Source organism: Mustela erminea, chromosome 10 (genome assembly GCF_009829155.1).
Source record: "Mustela erminea isolate mMusErm1 chromosome 10, mMusErm1.Pri, whole genome shotgun sequence".
NCBI classification, from domain to species: domain Eukaryota; kingdom Metazoa; phylum Chordata; class Mammalia; order Carnivora; family Mustelidae; genus Mustela; species Mustela erminea.
In genome coordinates, this window is record NC_045623.1 from 11,921,246 (window position 1) to 11,938,225 (window position 16,980).

Sequence of the window (16,980 nt, forward strand, 5' to 3'; positions counted from 1 at the left end):
TTCCAGATTGTCAAATTTGTTGGCGTAGAGTTGCTCATAGTATGTTCTTATAATAGTTTGTATTTCTTTGGTGTTAGTTGTGATCTCTCCTCTTTCATTCATGATTTTATTTATTTGGATCCTTTCTCCTTTCTTTTTGATAAGTCTGTCCAGGGGTTTATCAATTTTATTAATTCTTTCAAAGAACCAGCTCCTAGTTTCGTTGATTTGCTCTATTGTCTTTTTGGTTTCTATTTCATTGATTTCTGCTCTGATCTTTATGATTTCTCTTCTCCTGCTGGGCTTAGGGTTTCTTTCTTGTTCTTTCTCCAGCTCCTTTAGGTGTAGGGTTAGGTTGTGTACCCGAGACCTTTCTTGTTTCTTGAGAAAGGCTTGTACCACTATATATTTTCCTCTCAGGACTGCCTTTGTTGTGTCCCACAGATTTTGAACCGTTGTATTTTCATTATCATTTGTTTCCATGATTTTTTTCAATTCTTCTTTAATTTCCCGGTTGACCCATTCATTCTTTAGAAGGATGCTGTTTAGTCTCCATGTATTTGGGTTCTTTGCAAACTTCCTTTTGTGGTTGAGTTCTAGCTTCAGAGCATTGTGGTCTGAAAATATGCAGGGAATGATCCCAATCTTTTGATACCGATTGAGTCCTGATTTAGGACCGAGGATGTGATCTATTCTGGAGAATGTTCCATGTGCACTAGAGAAGAATGTGTATTCTGTTGCTTTGGGATGAAATGTTCTGAATATATCTGTGATGTCCATCTGGTCCAGTGTGTCATTTAAGGCCTTTATTTCCTTGCTGATCTTTTGCTTGAATGATCTGTCCATTTCAGTGAGGGGAGTGTTAAAGTCCCCTACTATTATTGTATTATTGTTGATGTGTTTCTTTGATTTTGTTATTAATTGGTTTATATAGTTGGCTGCTCCCACGTTGGGGGCATAAATATTTAAAATTGTTAAATCTTCTTGTTGGACAGACCCTTTGAGTATGATATAGTGTCCTTCTTCATCTCTTATTATAGTCTTTGGCTTAAAATCTAATTGATCTGATATAAGGATTGCCACTCCTGCTTTCTTCTGATGTCCATTAGCATGGTAAATTCTTTTCCACCCCTTCACTTTAAATCTGGAGGTGTCTTCGGGCTTAAAATGAGTTTCTTGGAGGCAACATATAGATGGGTTTTGTTTTTTTATCCATTCTGATACCCTGTGTCTTTTGATTGGGGCATTTAGCCCATTAACATTCAGGGTAACTATTGAGAGATATGAATTTAGTGCCAATGTATTGCCTGTAAGGTGACTGTTACTGTAAATGGTCTCTGTTCCTTTCTGATCTACCACTTGTAGGCTCTCTCTTTGCTTAGAGGACCCCTTTCAATATTTCCTGTAGAGCTGGTTTGGTGTTTGCAAATTCTTTCAGTTTTTGTTTGTCCTAGAAGCTTTTAATCTCTCCTTCTATTTTCAATGATAGCCTAGCTGGATATAGTATTCTTGGCTGCATGTTTTTCTCATTTAGTGCTCTGAAAATATCATGCCAGCTCTTTCTGGCCTGCCAGGTCTCTGTGGATAAGTCAGCTGCCAATCTAATATTTTTACCATTGTATGTTACAGACTTCTTTTCCCAAGCTGCTTTCAGGATTTTCTCTTTGTCACTGAGACTTGTAAATTTTACTATTAGGTGACGGTGTGTGGGCCTATTCTTATTGATTTTGAGGGGCGTTCTCTGAACCTCCTGAATTTTGATGCTCGTTCCCTTTGCCATATTGGGGAAATTCTCCCCAATAATTCTCTCCAGTATACCTTCTGCTCCCCTCTCTCTTTCTTCTTCTTCTGGAATCCCAATTATTCTAATGTTGTTTTGTCTTATGGTGTCACTTATCTCTCGAATTCTCCCCTCGTGGTCCAGTAGCTGTTTGTCCCTCTTTTGCTCAGCTTCTTTATTCTCTGTCATTTGGTCTTCTATATCACTAATTCTTTCTTCTGCCTCATTTATCCTAGCAGTGAGAGCCTCCATTTTTGATTGCACCTCATTAATAGCTTTTTTGATTTCAACTTGGTTAGATTTTAGTTCTTTTATTTCTCCAGAAAGGGCTTTTATATCTCCCGAGAGGGTTTCTCTAATATCTTCCATGCCTTTTTTGAGCCCGGCTAGAACCTTGAGAATTGTCATTCTGAACTCTTGATCTGACATATTACCAATGTCTGTATTGATTAGGTCCCTAGCTTTTGGTACTGCCTCTTGTTCTTTTTTTTGTGTTGAATTTTTCCGTCTTGTCATTTTGTCCAGATAAGAGTATATGAAGGAGCAAGTAAAATACTAAAAGGGTGGCAACAACCCCAGGAAAATATGCTTTAACCAAATGAGAAGAGATCTCAAATCGTGAGGGGGTAGAAAGGGGATAAAAAGAGGTTCAAAAAGGAAGAAAGAAAAAAAAGAAAAGAAAAGAATTGAAAAAAAGAAAACAAATAAGAAAAATATAAAAAAGAAAAAATATATATATTGGATAAACTAATTTAAAAATGTTAAAAAAGAAGAAGGTAAAAGTAAAAAAAAAAAAATTACCAGAAGGTGAGAAAAAAAAACAAAAAATGAAAAAGAAAAATATCAAATTAACTGCAAGACTAAAAAAATTCACAGGGAAAAAGCCATGAGTTCCGTGCTTTGCTTTCTCCTCCTCTGGAATTCTGCTCTCCTTGGTATTGAAACCTCACTCCTTGGTAGGTGAACTTGGTCTCGGCTGGATTTCTTGTTGATCTTCTGGGGGAGGGGCCTGTTGTAATGATTCTTAAGTGTCTTTGCCCCAGGCGGAATTGCACCGCCCTTTACAGGGGCCGGGGTGAGTAATCCGCTCGGGTTTGCTTTCAGGAGCTTTTGATCCCTGAGCGCTTTCCGTAGAGTTCCGGAGGATGGGAATACAAATGGCGGCCTCCTGGTCTCCGGCCCGGAGGAGCCGAGAGCCCAGGGCCCCACTCCTCAGTGCGCCCTCAGAGAACAGCGCCCAGTAACTCCCATCTGCCTGACCTCCGGCCGCGCTCCGAGCTCACCGAGCCTGCGACCGGTTCAAGGTAACACCGAGCTGTGAGCTTACTGTCGGCTCTGTCTCTGTAGCCGGCTTTCCCGTTCCAATACCCGCAAGCTCTGCGACACTCAGACACCCCCGATCCTTCTGTGACCCTGCGGGACCTGAGGCCACGCTGACCCCGCGTGGGCTTCGCCCCGGTTTAGCCTCTGGAGCAATGTCCCTCAGCGGAACAGACTTTTAAAAGTCCTGATTTTGTGCGCCGTTGCTCCGCCGCTTGCCGGGAGCCGGCCCCTCCCCCCGGGGTCTATCTTCCCGTCGCTTTGGATTCACTTCTCCGCCGGTCCTACCTTTCAGAAAGTGGTTGTTTTTCTGTTTCCAGAATTGCTGTTCTTCTTCTCTTCGATCTGCCCATGGATTTTCAGGTGTTTGCAATCTTTAGATAAGCTATCTAGCTGATCTCCAGCCAGCTGAAGTAGTCTCAGCCTGCTACTTCTCTGCCATCTTGACTCCGCCTCCTAAGTCTGAGAAGGTCCTAGAAGCATTGCTGACAACTCTTAATAGGGATCTTTCTGAGTTTTTGGAAGGAGATAGTCTCTCATTTCACATACCATGGAGTAACACATATCGGAAATAATGCGGGAAATAAATATGCTCCAATATGAAAGATCTGCAACCCCTTCTTCGGTCTGGGAACCACGCTGCTGAAGGAGCCGGCCGGCTTTCCCCGCCCTACAGCCCCGAAGTTTCTCTGGAGCCCGAGGGGCGGGCGCGCGCGCCGGAGGCTGCCCGGAGTCTGTGATCTAGCTCTTTGACTAGATCTTTTACTCATGCGTGATTTTATAACATCATGCATTGGTCATTTGGAAAATACTGACTTACCGAGTTATGCAGATTTTCTAAGTGTTGGCACATTTCATTTTAACAATATCAAAAGATCATATTTGTTAATATTACCCCCAATTTCATTAGAAAAGTCTCAGCTACTGGGAAGCTATCAAACTCAAGGGGGAAGAAAAAGTTTTCCAAAATTCTCATTTTTTTTTTCTTAAAAGCTCAAATTTTGCCCTCGACTACAGATATGGTCTCACTGAAAGGACGGTCTCGCTTGTTCATTTTCAGAAGTTTGACTTCCAAATACCCAATTCTGAATAACTATGGCTTGCTAATCAATCTTTCTTTCAAGTAAAAATTGGTGTTCCACAAAAAAAGAGTGGCTAGTTCAGCTTGCAACTCAAATCATCAAACACATGCTTTGCCTACAGACAACCCTCATGCCTTGGGATGCAGAAGTGTTCTCTGGGTTCTTCCCATCTTGACGCACAGAATTTTCTAAAAATGTGTATTTAAGGGTCAACAACATTTTATGGAGCCTTGCAATGTTCGTGCTTACCAAGCTCTGTTAGGAATTGGATATTTCACAGAGATATAGAAAATAATAGTAGGATATATATAAGATATATATATATATATATATATATATATATATATATATGAATAATTGGATAGAATGCAGACGTAAGCTTAAAAGCACATACAAAGCAAAATAAAAAGAGGCACCAATTAAGATAGTCCTGCCTCCTCCCTGCTCTGGCTCAGTTCTCTAGGATATGGAATCTGGAGCCCCTTGGGCCTCTCTGCGTGGAATGCTCCCTACAGCCCCATCCCCGCTCTGCTGCCGGGACTGCCTAGCGCATGCTCACCAGGATTCAGCTGGCACACCAGGTCTTCTATGAAAACGCTCCTCCTCAAAGCTCTGCCTAGGAATCTTCCTATGTCCTCCTGTGACGTCTCGGCTTCTCCTGTCTTACTTCCGTGACTGTTTACTGATCTTCCTGACAGATGGAGTCTTCCTTACTCACGTAGGTCTTTCCCAAGGTTGCATCCCCATCACCCAGAATGTATGAGATGCTCTATAAATATTTGTGGAGCGAAGAAGTGAATCGATGAGTGAATAATAAATCAGGATCCTGTAGGTACTGACAAGCCACAGCCTCGAGAGATAACGTGGACTGTGTGGAGGGATCGGAAAGGCCCATTGAAGGGTGACATTCTGTGCAAGCCTATGAAGGTGGAAGGCCCCAGACAGGCAGGAGCCGGGGATGCCAGATTAGACGGTTGATACCTTCCAGTGGGACATGTAAGGATTTGCATTGCTGGAGGGAGGTATCTATTCTGGGTAGTAGCTGGTTTTCTGAATATCCCAGGTGCTGCTGGGCCAGCACCCTTCTTCCAAGCCTGGGCCAGCGAGTGCTATGAATGTCGGAGCAGAACCGCAGCCCTGTGCAGCTGCGCTGGGGGCTGGAGTGGAAAGCAGGTGCCCTCCAGGCGGGCCTAGCTCCCAGAGCTGAAGCTCTGTGTGATGGGAGGGAGGCGGCCAATCCTTGGCCACGTGACAGGAGCACCATCTGTACCCCGGGCGCTGGGATATTGCAGCTGCCACAGCCCACTCAGGCAGATCTGACACAGCTTAGCGCATAGCTTTTCCAGGAGGTTCATCAATTTCCAATCTGCTGTGCTACGTTTCCCCTTACAAATGCCACCAACAAATGTTAATTTGGATATAGGACCTGAAGGGTAATCAGCAAACGTATGGGCTCATCCCAGAATTGGAAAGGACACTGGGGCTCAAATGGCCTCTGAATGGACTATTCCTGGAAGAAACATACACACACACACACACACACACACACACACACACATACATGTAATTGTCAAATCTTTGCTAGTGTGTCTGTCTTTATACATAGATGTATTCCCCAGACATGGCAAGTAAATTGAACTTTTGTATTTTCAATTTAATATTAGTACAAAATCAATGCAATCTTTTATGTTACTTTAAGGAATTCTGCAATAACTATTTCTTTTGCCGAAGTAAAAATAAGACCCTCAATTTGTCTTTTATATAAATTGTATATAAAAGTGCATAAGCTTATATTTGTGTCTATGTATCTTCTGTTGAGGATCATATCTCTTTTTGAAAATGCAGAAAATGTTGGCTCCAACTAGCTTTAAGGTTTCCATGCCTTATTGAAAAGACAGGGGTAAGGTTGAGTTCTACACACAAAGTAGCTGGCACTAAGATGTCATCTTTATTTTTATCCATACGACATTATGCACACAACAAAAGAGAGAAATGCAAAAGTATACAGCATTCAGGGATGAAGCTACATTTTAAATACAGCTTTTTGATATCTTCATACCCATGGAGCTTAAAAATGTTTATTGAAGGCCTGATTCTTGATCTCAGGGTTCCCAGTGAGTCTCACACTGGAAGTAGAGATTACTTAAATAAATAAAACCTAATAAATAAATAAATAAATAAATAAAACCTAAAAAATTTTATTAATAGAAGAAATAGGGGACTTTGTTGTTCTTCCTGAACAAAGTGATGTTAGCAATGTAGCAGGATATGAGATAAATATTCAAAAATCAACTCTATTTCTATAAATAGCAATGAACAACTGAGAATTGGAATTTCAAAATACCACTTAACCATAGTTAACCACTCAACCATATCAAGAGTATAAGATACCAATGGATAAATTTAACAAAATTTGTGTAAGTCTTTTTTTTTAAAAGATTTTATTTATTTATGTGAGAGAGAGAGAGTGAGAGAGAACATGAGAGGGGAGAAGGTCAGAGGGAGAAGCAGACTCCCCATGGAGCTGGGAGCCCAATGCATGGCTTGATCCTGGGACTCCGGGATCATGACCTGAGTCGAAGGCATTTGCTTAACCAACTGAGCCACCCAGGCACCCAATTTGTGTAAGTCTTGTACACTGAAAACTATGAAACATTGCTGAAAGAAATGAAAGATCCAAATAAATCCATGTTCATGGATCAAAAGATTCAACATTATTAAGATGTTATGTCTTCCCAAGTTGATCCTAGATTCAATGCAATCCGAATATTTTTTTAAAGATTTTATTTATTTATTTGACAGAGAGAGACACAGCGAGAGGGAACACAAGCAGGGGGAGTGGGAGAGGGAGAAACAAGCTTCCTGCCGAGCAGGGAGCCCGATGCGGGGCTCAGTCCCAGGACCCTGGGATCATGACCTGGGCCGAAGGCAGAGGCTTAACGACTGAGCCAACCAGGTGACCTGCAATCTGAATTTTTGAAAAAGCAAACTTTTTTGGTAAAAATCGACATGTTGATTCTAAAGTTTATATAGAAATGCAAAAGGCCTATCATAAGAGCCCAAGACATTTTGAAGAAGAGGAACAGAGTTTTAAAACTTCTATTCCTCAAAAGTCAAGAACTATGATCCTGCTGCTGGATTCTACATGCTAAAATGAGAGGATTATAGGGCAACACGGATGTGTCTTCAAAACACAGGGCTGAATGAAAAAAGAAAGAGAATGAGCTTCTAGCACAATACCATCTATCCAACCTAAAATCATATACATGAAACTTACTTCATATTTTACAAGCCTATTTATATTTCCAAGGACATATAGCAAATACTGTAGAATGGGGTTGTTTTAGGGAGGAGGGAGTGAGAGCAGAAGTCAGAGATTGCAGTACACATGTCTTTTTATTCTGATGTTTTGACATGGGGCCGTTGCTGACCCCAGGACTAATTAATTGCTAGAGAGAGAGAGCAAACAACGCACCAGGGAGTGTACCTTTCACAGACAAATCAACCATACCAGAGCCCACACTCTGGGTCATCTCCTGGCTTCCAGAGCATTCTGACACTCAGGGCCATCCACCTGTGCTAATCACACACGGACTAGCTCCCAGACAACTAGGGACTTTCCCTACTCCCCAGAGCCTGCTGCCTTCAAACTAGTCAGTCCTATGCCTGCTGACCAAGCTTGCCTTGCTTTACCATGAAAGCCACCATGAAGGTTCTTGCCCACATTGTCCCCCCGTTCCCTTGGCCTCCTGGCCAGCTCTGGTGCCTTTCTGCGTGGCCCTGTGTGGCATGGTGTGCCTCCTGTTTTTAAGGATCTGTGTGTACAAAACTTCTTTCTTCATGGCGTCAATTCTGCGTCTGTGTATCTTACCACATCTGATTAAAATAAACCTCAGGTAAATTTTAAAACAGGGATGAATAACACAAAGAGCAGAGAGGGATCTTGCTTGGACCATTGTGAAAATGGGTCACGTAAAGGAAAACTTCTTGTGTCTCCCGTACCATCACGTTATGTCAAGACTGCACTCTAAATTTGTGTTTTACCCACATCGAGCAGTTCTCAGGCTCTCCAGACACCAGATGGGTGTCCTGTAACTTAGTTCAGCTCCGAAACTGTTGACCTGGAAATAGTGTCAGATCCCACAGGTTATGGCTCGGTCCCACAAGGTAAGTCTAGGTTGTAGCTTATGCTTCTGACTGATTTGCTGTGATTGGGAAGTTCCCACATTCCCCCCCCCCCCCGTCCTCGGTTTCCATTAATTGGCTAGAACTCAGGAAAACTCGTCACTTACTAGATTACCAGTTCATTATAAAAGGATATAAGTCAGGAACAGCCAGATAGAAGAGATGCCTCCGGCAAGATATGAGGGAAGGGGGTGCAGGATTCCAGGCCCTCCTTGGGCCCCACTCTCCCAACACCTGCACGCGGTCACCAACTGGGAAGCTCTCTGAGCTCTGTCCTTTTGGGGTTTTAGGGACACTACATTACAGAGGCGTGATTGGTCAAAGCATTGACATTAAGGGTTAACTCAACCTCCAATCCCTGTATCTTGCCTGGAGGTTGGGGTTGGAGGTGAAAGTACCAAACCCCTAATCACGTGGTTGGTCTCCCTGGCAATCAGCCCCCTTCCTTATGGACTTTCTGAAAGTCACCCTATTAACATAAACTCTGCTGTGGTTGGAAGGGGTTTATCATGAACAAAAAAGACCCCTTATCACTTGGGAAATTCCAGGGCTTTGAGGAGCTCTTGGGCCAGGGGAGGGGGACAAAGATCAAATAAATATTTCTTCTCATAAACCACAGTATCACAGGTCATGAACTGAGAGTATCATTAATTCAAACTTCTGCACCTAAGAACCAAAAAACACCACTGCCAGAGAAAACAAACCCGTACACGCAGGCCCTAACTCCATTCTCTACACTGTGCTTGTCCTCATGTATTGACGCTGATTGTCCAGAGCTCACCAGGTAAACCAGTGGTTCTAGCAATGTTCCCAGAACACCAAGGCTGGGTTAAATGCCTTTCCTGGGGGATTCCTCAGAGTCTTCGGTACAGTGGGTATCTTCAGGAGGGCCGCATAAGATGAAGCATTTCTGAAACATAATTTTTTGGAAGGCTTTATTTTTGTCTCAGTCTAGTGTTCTGTGAATCCTACTTTGAAGACCAGTGGGCTGGAGGAGGATAAATTGATGCACCCAATGAACTCAAACTGTGGGGGCTTCAGGAAGTCATCTGGCCAATCTGCAACTCTCAATAAGGGAGGCGCCATAAGACATACATTGAAGCAACTCAAGATACGCATGAAGCAACTCAAGATACGTACAAGACTGCAAAGACCAAACTAGGACCTTGGTCTTCCATCATGAGGGAAGGATAGCATTTGATTACATGATAGAATTCTGTCCTATTTTCTCTAAGTGCATTTTATGGTATCTTTGTGACAAAATTTCTGATTTTTTGATACAATAAATACAGACAAGTTAGCTTATATGATCAGAAGTTAACCTGCCCTTACACAAAAGTCCTAAACTATAAGCTTCGTGAGAGTAAACTATTTACCTTTTTTTTTTTTAAGATTTTATTTATTTATTTGACAGACAGAGGTCACAAGTAGGCAGAGAGGCAGGCAGAGAGAGAGAGAGGAGGAAACAGTCTCCCTGCTGAGCAGAGCGCCCGAGGCAGGGCTCGATCTCAGGACTCTGGGATCATGACCTAAGCCGAAGGCAGAGGCTTTAACCCACTGAGACACCCAGTGGGTCCAGGCATCCAAATATTACCTTTATAGATGCTCTTCTGTTTGTCATTTCTCTACTGATAATGACCCCCAAGTCATATTGGGAGTTAAAGATTTTATTTATTTATTTGTCAGAGAGAGAGAGCACAAGCAGGGGGAGCGTCAGGCAGAGGGAGAAGCAGGCTTCCCGCCAAACAAGGAGCCAGATGCAGGACTTGATCCCAGGACCCTGGGATCATGAATGGAGCCGAAGGCAGAAGCTTAACCGACTGAGTCACCCAGGCATCCCCATATTTTGGAAGTTAACTTTCTATTTTTCATTTCTATCTGCTTGGGATAATCCTAAAGGCAAGAAGACTTACATTGCAATATTAGTCCTATCCACAGCAGTAACTCACTGTTTCCTTATGTTTGGGGGAAGGAAGAAAATATCAGGGAAATCCTATATGAGTATCAGAATTATCGCATTAACACATGTGAAGTGCTTGGAACGGTACTTAGCACAAAGTGAATGCTACATAAAAATGTTTGTTTCATGGATGAAATAAATCAAGTCTAGTTACCTAGTCTCCAGTGAGTAGAAATTCCACAGACGATGCTGAGAGGATAGGCAGGTTTCTCCTTCTTAGAGCAAAGAAAGAGTAAGAAGAATCATTCGATGCTGAATTTATTTATTTATTTTTTGACCAAGGAAAAAACTCCCAACGATCCCAAAGCTTTAAATAAAATGAGTTTCTTTGAACAAGACTGGTTATTACTTGGACTGAAAACTCAAATGGTTTTTGTTACTCACCACCAGAGAAACCACATGATTCAAGGCTATAAATATTGCCTATTAATAGTAAGTTGCTGGCCACTCTCTTATTTTGAAGACGTTCGTTCAACCAGCTTTACAAACCACATCTTCCAAAGAAGTTACTTTCTTTTTTTTTCTATTTGTCCGAATTGACATTGGGTGGGGAGCTTCTGGAATTTACCTTATAAAATCTTATAAGATGTGTCCTACGTATCTTCCTCAGTGAATTCCAGCCCAAGACTCCTCAGTTCTTGACTGTTGTATATTTATGGCGTAACTAGAGATTGAGAGGGAAGAAAGCTCCAGGGGTCATGTTCTGTACAAACATTAAGATTTGTGGAATGTTGAAAAACAGGACTGGGAATAGAAAAATCATCATGTAAATCAGTTATTTCCGTTATTTTCACTTTCACTGGAAAACTTTGTTTGTCACCATAGGACTTCTGATGACAAGTTTTAATAAACAGATGCCGGGAGATGGGGAGGCAAGGTTTGATGAATATTTTATTCTATACCCAAAAAAGGTATTTTTGAACCACCAATTCTTTCTGTGAGAAAGAAATCCTGCTTTACCAAAGTTTGAAACATATTTCAGAGAGAATAATTTAGGGATTTCAGGGACCTCAGAAACCATCAAAAGAGGCAAAATAGGGTTGCATAGTGACCGCAAAGCCTCTCATTGCCTTGGAGAGAAAATAGCAAATGTATTTGATAATGAAAATTAATTTTAATATGTCAAGTTTTACCCCATGCATCTTGCTTATTTTTTTTCATATTTAATGTTTTATGAGTCCTGAAAAAAAATAAAAAAGCCTGTCTTATGCTTTCATAAGATTTCAAAAGCCTTTAGAGAGAGAGAATTTTTCTGACCTGCAAATCTAGGTCCAACATTCCATTTCCCATACGATTCATACAAATTCATACAAATGTACTTTGTAATTTAAAAAAGTTTAGAATTTGGTAGCTCTTCTTAAACATAAATGAAATATAGTCTTAAAATTAGAGATTCTCAGTCTTTTTGGAGATGGTACACCCAACTGGTTGATTTGGTATCTCTGCCTCATGTCATGCCACTTAAATCCTTCATTGAGGGGATCCTGGGTGGCTCAATCGTTAAGCGTCTGCCTTCGGCTGGGATCATGATCCCAGAGTTCTGGGATCGAGTCTGGCATCAGGCTCCCTGCTTGCAGGAAGCCTGTTTCTCCTTCTCCCACTACCCTGCTTGTGTTCCCTCTCTCTCTGTCTCTCAAATAAATAAATAAATAATATCTTTTAAAAAATCCTTCATTGAAAGGCTCTCTGATATTTTTCAAGTTTGGTTGGTTTGGGTAGTCCCCCTTGGTGGTCCTTTAAAAAACTTCATTGCAATTATTGGTTATAACCTAAGTAGATCCAGGATTAAACCTGAATAGGGCTGAACTACTTAAAATCAAGACTTTTTGTTTTTCCATTTAAAAAGCTAGATTTATTAACATGTAATGTATTATTTGTTTCAGGCATACAGGTCTGTGACTTATCTGTCTTACACAAGTCACAGCACTCCCCATAGCACTTACCCTCCCCAGTGTCCATCACCCAGCCACCTTAACGGTCCCCACCCCCCCCAAAACCGAACAGTAACCCTCAGTTTATTTCCTGGGATCAAGAGTCTCTTAAGGTTTGTCTCCCTCTCTGGTTTCATATTGTTTCAAAATAAAGACTTTCCCTACTTGTTCCCATTGGGGATCTGACTGGGGTACTCTGCCTCTTCATTAACAAAACTATTTCTTTCTTTCTTTTTTTTTTAAGATTTTATTTATTTATTTGACAGAGAGAGACACAGTGAGAGAGGGAACACAAGCAGGGGGAGTGGGAGAGGGAGAAGCAGACTTCCCACTGAGCAGGGAATGTAATGCCGGGCTGGATCCCAGGACCCTGGGATCATGACCTGAGCTGAAGGCAGACACTTAATGACTAAGCCACCCAGGAGCCCCAACAAAACTATTTCAGCTGAACTTCAAGTGAAGAGCTTTTCTGTCTGGACATTTCTGCTACCCTGGAGACTTTTCCTTTCCTTTAAAATCTTGTGGTATATTTTTATTTTAGTGGCAACAAGACATTTGTAACATTTTTTAAAGTCTTAAAAAGTAGGATTTTTCCCCCTTGATTCTAAGATGCCCTTAATCATTTAATGGAAACTTATTTGGAGAACTGTACTTCTCAAATATGAGATAATCTCCCAATTTCAGAAAAGTTAAATCATGGGGAATAAAGTATGCCTTATAAAAAATACGGTATATGTACCAACATGGAGATGTGTTTGAGATATATTTTTAAGTGAAAGAAGCAAGTTTCAGGGCGGTATGTTATCCAGTATAACAGACAGGCCCCAAATGTACACAGAGGAAGTATATTTCTTGTGCACACAGTGAACCTGAGCAGGTGAACAGGTTCTTGGGGTGACTCCCCTCCAAACAGTCATGCAGTACTCAGAGTGAAAAAATCTCCATCATTCTCAACGTGTGGTTGCCTCCATGCCAACCAGCTAGAAGGAGAAAAGAACATGGAGCAGCAGGTATGAGAGGTCCTCCCACCCAGGCCTCAGATAAGAGCACATCCTTTCTGTTCATGTTGCGATGGCTAGCCTTAGTCAGATGACCACATCCACCCGTAAGGCATGCTGGGAAATATATTCTCCATGTGCTCTCAGGAGGAAGAGGAGAACACAAGTTTGTTCCAGCAGTCTCTAATATGTGTGTGTATGCATGGATGTGTGTACATGTGCCTATGTCTCATCTTCCTTAAATATATAGAAATGTTGGCTGTGTTAGTCAAGGTTCTCCAAGAAACGTGATATATAGGGGATTGTGCTTGCTTCGGCAGTGCTAAAATTGGAACAATACAGGGAAGATTAGCATGGCCTCTGTGTAAGGATGACTCATGAAACATTCCCTTAGAAAAAAAAGGAACAAATAGGATGTGTATATATATATATATATATATATATATATATATATATATGATATATATATGTATATATATCAAATAGGATATATGTATATATACATACACACACACACACACACACACACACACACACATATATATATATATGATAATTTCCTATAAGGAACTGGCTCACGCAGTTAGGAAGGGTAGGAAGTCCCACGATCTGCCGTCTGTAAGCTGGAAACCTGTGATATAATTCTGTCTGAGGCTGAAGGCCAGAGAATCAAGGGAGATCGAGATGGTGTAAAAGCTAGTCTGGGGGCAGGAGAAGATGCCATGAGACATCCCAGCTCAACAATGGGGCAGACAGAGAAAGGAGACAAATCCCTGCTTCCTCTACCTTTTCTTCTATTCCGGCCCTCCGTGGATTGGATGGTGCCCACCCTACTTGAACGACAATTTAATGAGTCTGTGGGTTCAAACGCTAATCTCATCTGGAAGCATCCTCACATAGAAACATGGAAAAGAAATGAATGGAAGTACCTATCTTGACTTCCTCAAGCTGATGGAATATAGGAAACTTCTTATTGTTTAGTGATGTCTTCAAAAATATATATTGCTTCTAGAAGCAGAAAAAAATTGGTTGTTTGTTGGGTAAGTAGAAGGTTGTAAGAACCTAGGCAGTGAAATGGAAAGACCTTCGACCTGTGGTTCCTGAGGCTTGACATGTGGTTATGACCGCAAACGTTGATTTATTTTCAAGCACTTGTTTTCTGGTCGCTGTTGATTAGGAAGAAAACACCAGTGTTAGTCTTCCTTAAAACCCATTAAGATATTGGGGCTGGAGGGCTCAGTGGGTTAGGCATCTGTCTAAGGCTCAGGTCATGATCTCAGGATTCTGGGGTGGAGTCCCACATCCAACTCCCTGCTCAGTGGGAAGTCTGCTTCTCCCTTTGCTGCTTCCCTGCTTGTGTGCTCTCTTTCAAATAAATAAATAAAATCTAAAAAAAAACAAACCCTAAACTTGGGGCGCCTGGGTGGCTCACTTGGTTAAAGCCTCTGCCTTTGGCTCAGGTCATGGTCTCAGGGTCCTGGGATCGAGCCCCATGTCGGGCTCTCTGCTAGGCAGGGAGCCTGCTTCCCACCCCCCCTCTGTCTGCCTCTCTGCCTACTTGTGATCTCTGTCTGTCAAATAAATAAATAAAATCTTAAAAAAAACAAACAAACCCTAAACTTATTAAGATACATATATGTATGTATGTGTATTTATTATTTCTCAACTTGATTCTTTTTGGCCCCAGGAGAGAACGTTCCTGTCAGATGTGTATGAAGAACTGATATGGGGACACCAGATGCAAGAACATGGTAGCTTATCCCCGAGTTTCCAGGTAAAGGGACAACCTGATGTTGAGAAAGAACTGGGGTTAGGAGCCACCTACTCCTAGTTCAGTGATCTTGGACAAGTTGGTTATCCTAGGATTTTTAAACCTCAGCACAATCAACATTTTGGGTCAGATAATTTTTTTGTTATGGAGCCACCCAGGGCTCTGTAGGATGAGTAGAACCACCCCTGCCTCCTCAGCCTGGGTGCCAGGAGCACACACAACCCCCTTCCCCAGTTGTGACGGTCAAGATGTCTTTAGGCATTGCAACCTGTGCCCTGGGGGTCAAAATCACTGCCGGTTGAGAACCGCTGACTTAACTCCTGGGAATTGCACTTTCCTCCTCACAGCTGGGGCTGATAATATTTTTATGGTATAATAGGTAAGGTAAGCAACACCGGCTTTTACAATAATCAACCCCCACATCTCCGTGGCTTAGCACAGTAGAAGTTTATTTTTTTGCCTGTGTTCCACCACTGTGAGTATTTGTGGCCAGGTGCCTTTCTCTGCGGAAAAACTCAGGGGTTGGGCTCCTTCCATCCTGTGAGCCACACTGTGTGCCCTCCTCTATCTAGGTTCTTGGAGTCCTCTCCAGTTAGCTAAGAGATGGGAAAAGAAATATGTCACAATAGGTGGGAGATTATTAGGGCTGGGCCTGGAAGCGGCCATATTTTTCCTGTTTACATTCCATTTGCCAGGGTGGGTCCCTTGGAGACACCTGACTGCAGGGGAGTCTGGGAGATGGAGTCCAGCTGTGTTCCCAGGAGCCAGCGAGCGCCTCATACAGGTTTGGGCATTTATGTACTGATTGTGGAGTGTGTGTATCTGAACATCCGAGGTTTCACTTGGTGGATGGAACAAAAGAGGTGACACTGGCATCGACATCGGAACTTGTCTGGAAGAAGGAAGGATTTCCACCCACCAGACGTTCAGTGCGCCCAGGGTTTCTGTGAGTCTCCAGGGATAACTCATAAGTTAAGAGTCTCCTCAAGTTCTTTTGCTTGATCTTCTCGTGGAAGCCCCAGATACACGAGCCTTCAGGGGAGACTACCAGTCTCTATGGTTGCTGGTGGCCCTCGAGAGACTGAGTCTTCTGCCGTCGTGACAGAAATTGTCACCAATCGTTCTTGCAGCTTCACAGAGCCTGCCAGACCCCACTGCCATGTTGTGGTGGAAACAGGGGTCATGACCCCTCTGGCCCCCCTTGGTGGAGCTTGCGTGCCTCCACCTCAGCTGTGCCCAGAATTTTGCCAGAACTTTCATGAAAGCTGCTCCTCTGGCTTCCTGTCCTAACTTCTCTCTCCACAGGAGATCCAGTCAAGTCTGTTAGCCAACACGGGTGGGCAGGAGCCAGCCCATGTGAGGACGTTGTGACAGGGATGGAAGCTACCTTTTCCCTTCTGTTGCTCTGCCCCTCTGTGACGACTACAGGCACTCCTCGCCCCCAAATGCCTCCCACCACCAGCCTGGGCGAAGAGACCCCACGGGGGGCCTAGCCCACCAGCTCTGTGACAGCAACCTGGATTGGCTCAGCCAGGACTCTTACATATATATATATATATATATATATATATATATATATATATATTAGATTTATATCTGGATTAGATGTAGCAGCATTCTTGCTGAGATTTCCAGAGCACACACCAAAAGGATGGGGGCGGGGGGGGGGAAAGCATCTCAGTGAAGTGCAAGACATCACAGGGTAAGGAGGCAATGTCAATTGTGTCTGCCCAGTGACACAGTCTTATGGCTGATTTGGTTCATGGGAACTTTAAAGGCTCTCTGGGTGTAATGATACTTTGGTTACAGCACCTTAGGCACCTGTGATAAATCAGATACTCCCCGATTCACACTAATTGAAGATGCAGCTTTCTCAAATAAATCATGTCCGCAGTGGCTCTCAGGGAAATGAGAACCACCGGTCTGCTCACTCACCCATCCTCCAGCCCAGCATGGATGCTATGTTCAGTCACC

The 16,980-nt window shown here is 42.7% G+C and overlaps 1 pseudogene; it reads left to right on the forward strand.

Moving 5' to 3' along the window:
- The first annotated feature begins 13,537 nt into the window (after window positions 1-13,537).
- Window positions 13,538-13,627, forward strand: LOC116568363 (annotated as a pseudogene).
- The last annotated feature ends 3,353 nt before the right edge of the window (window positions 13,628-16,980 follow it).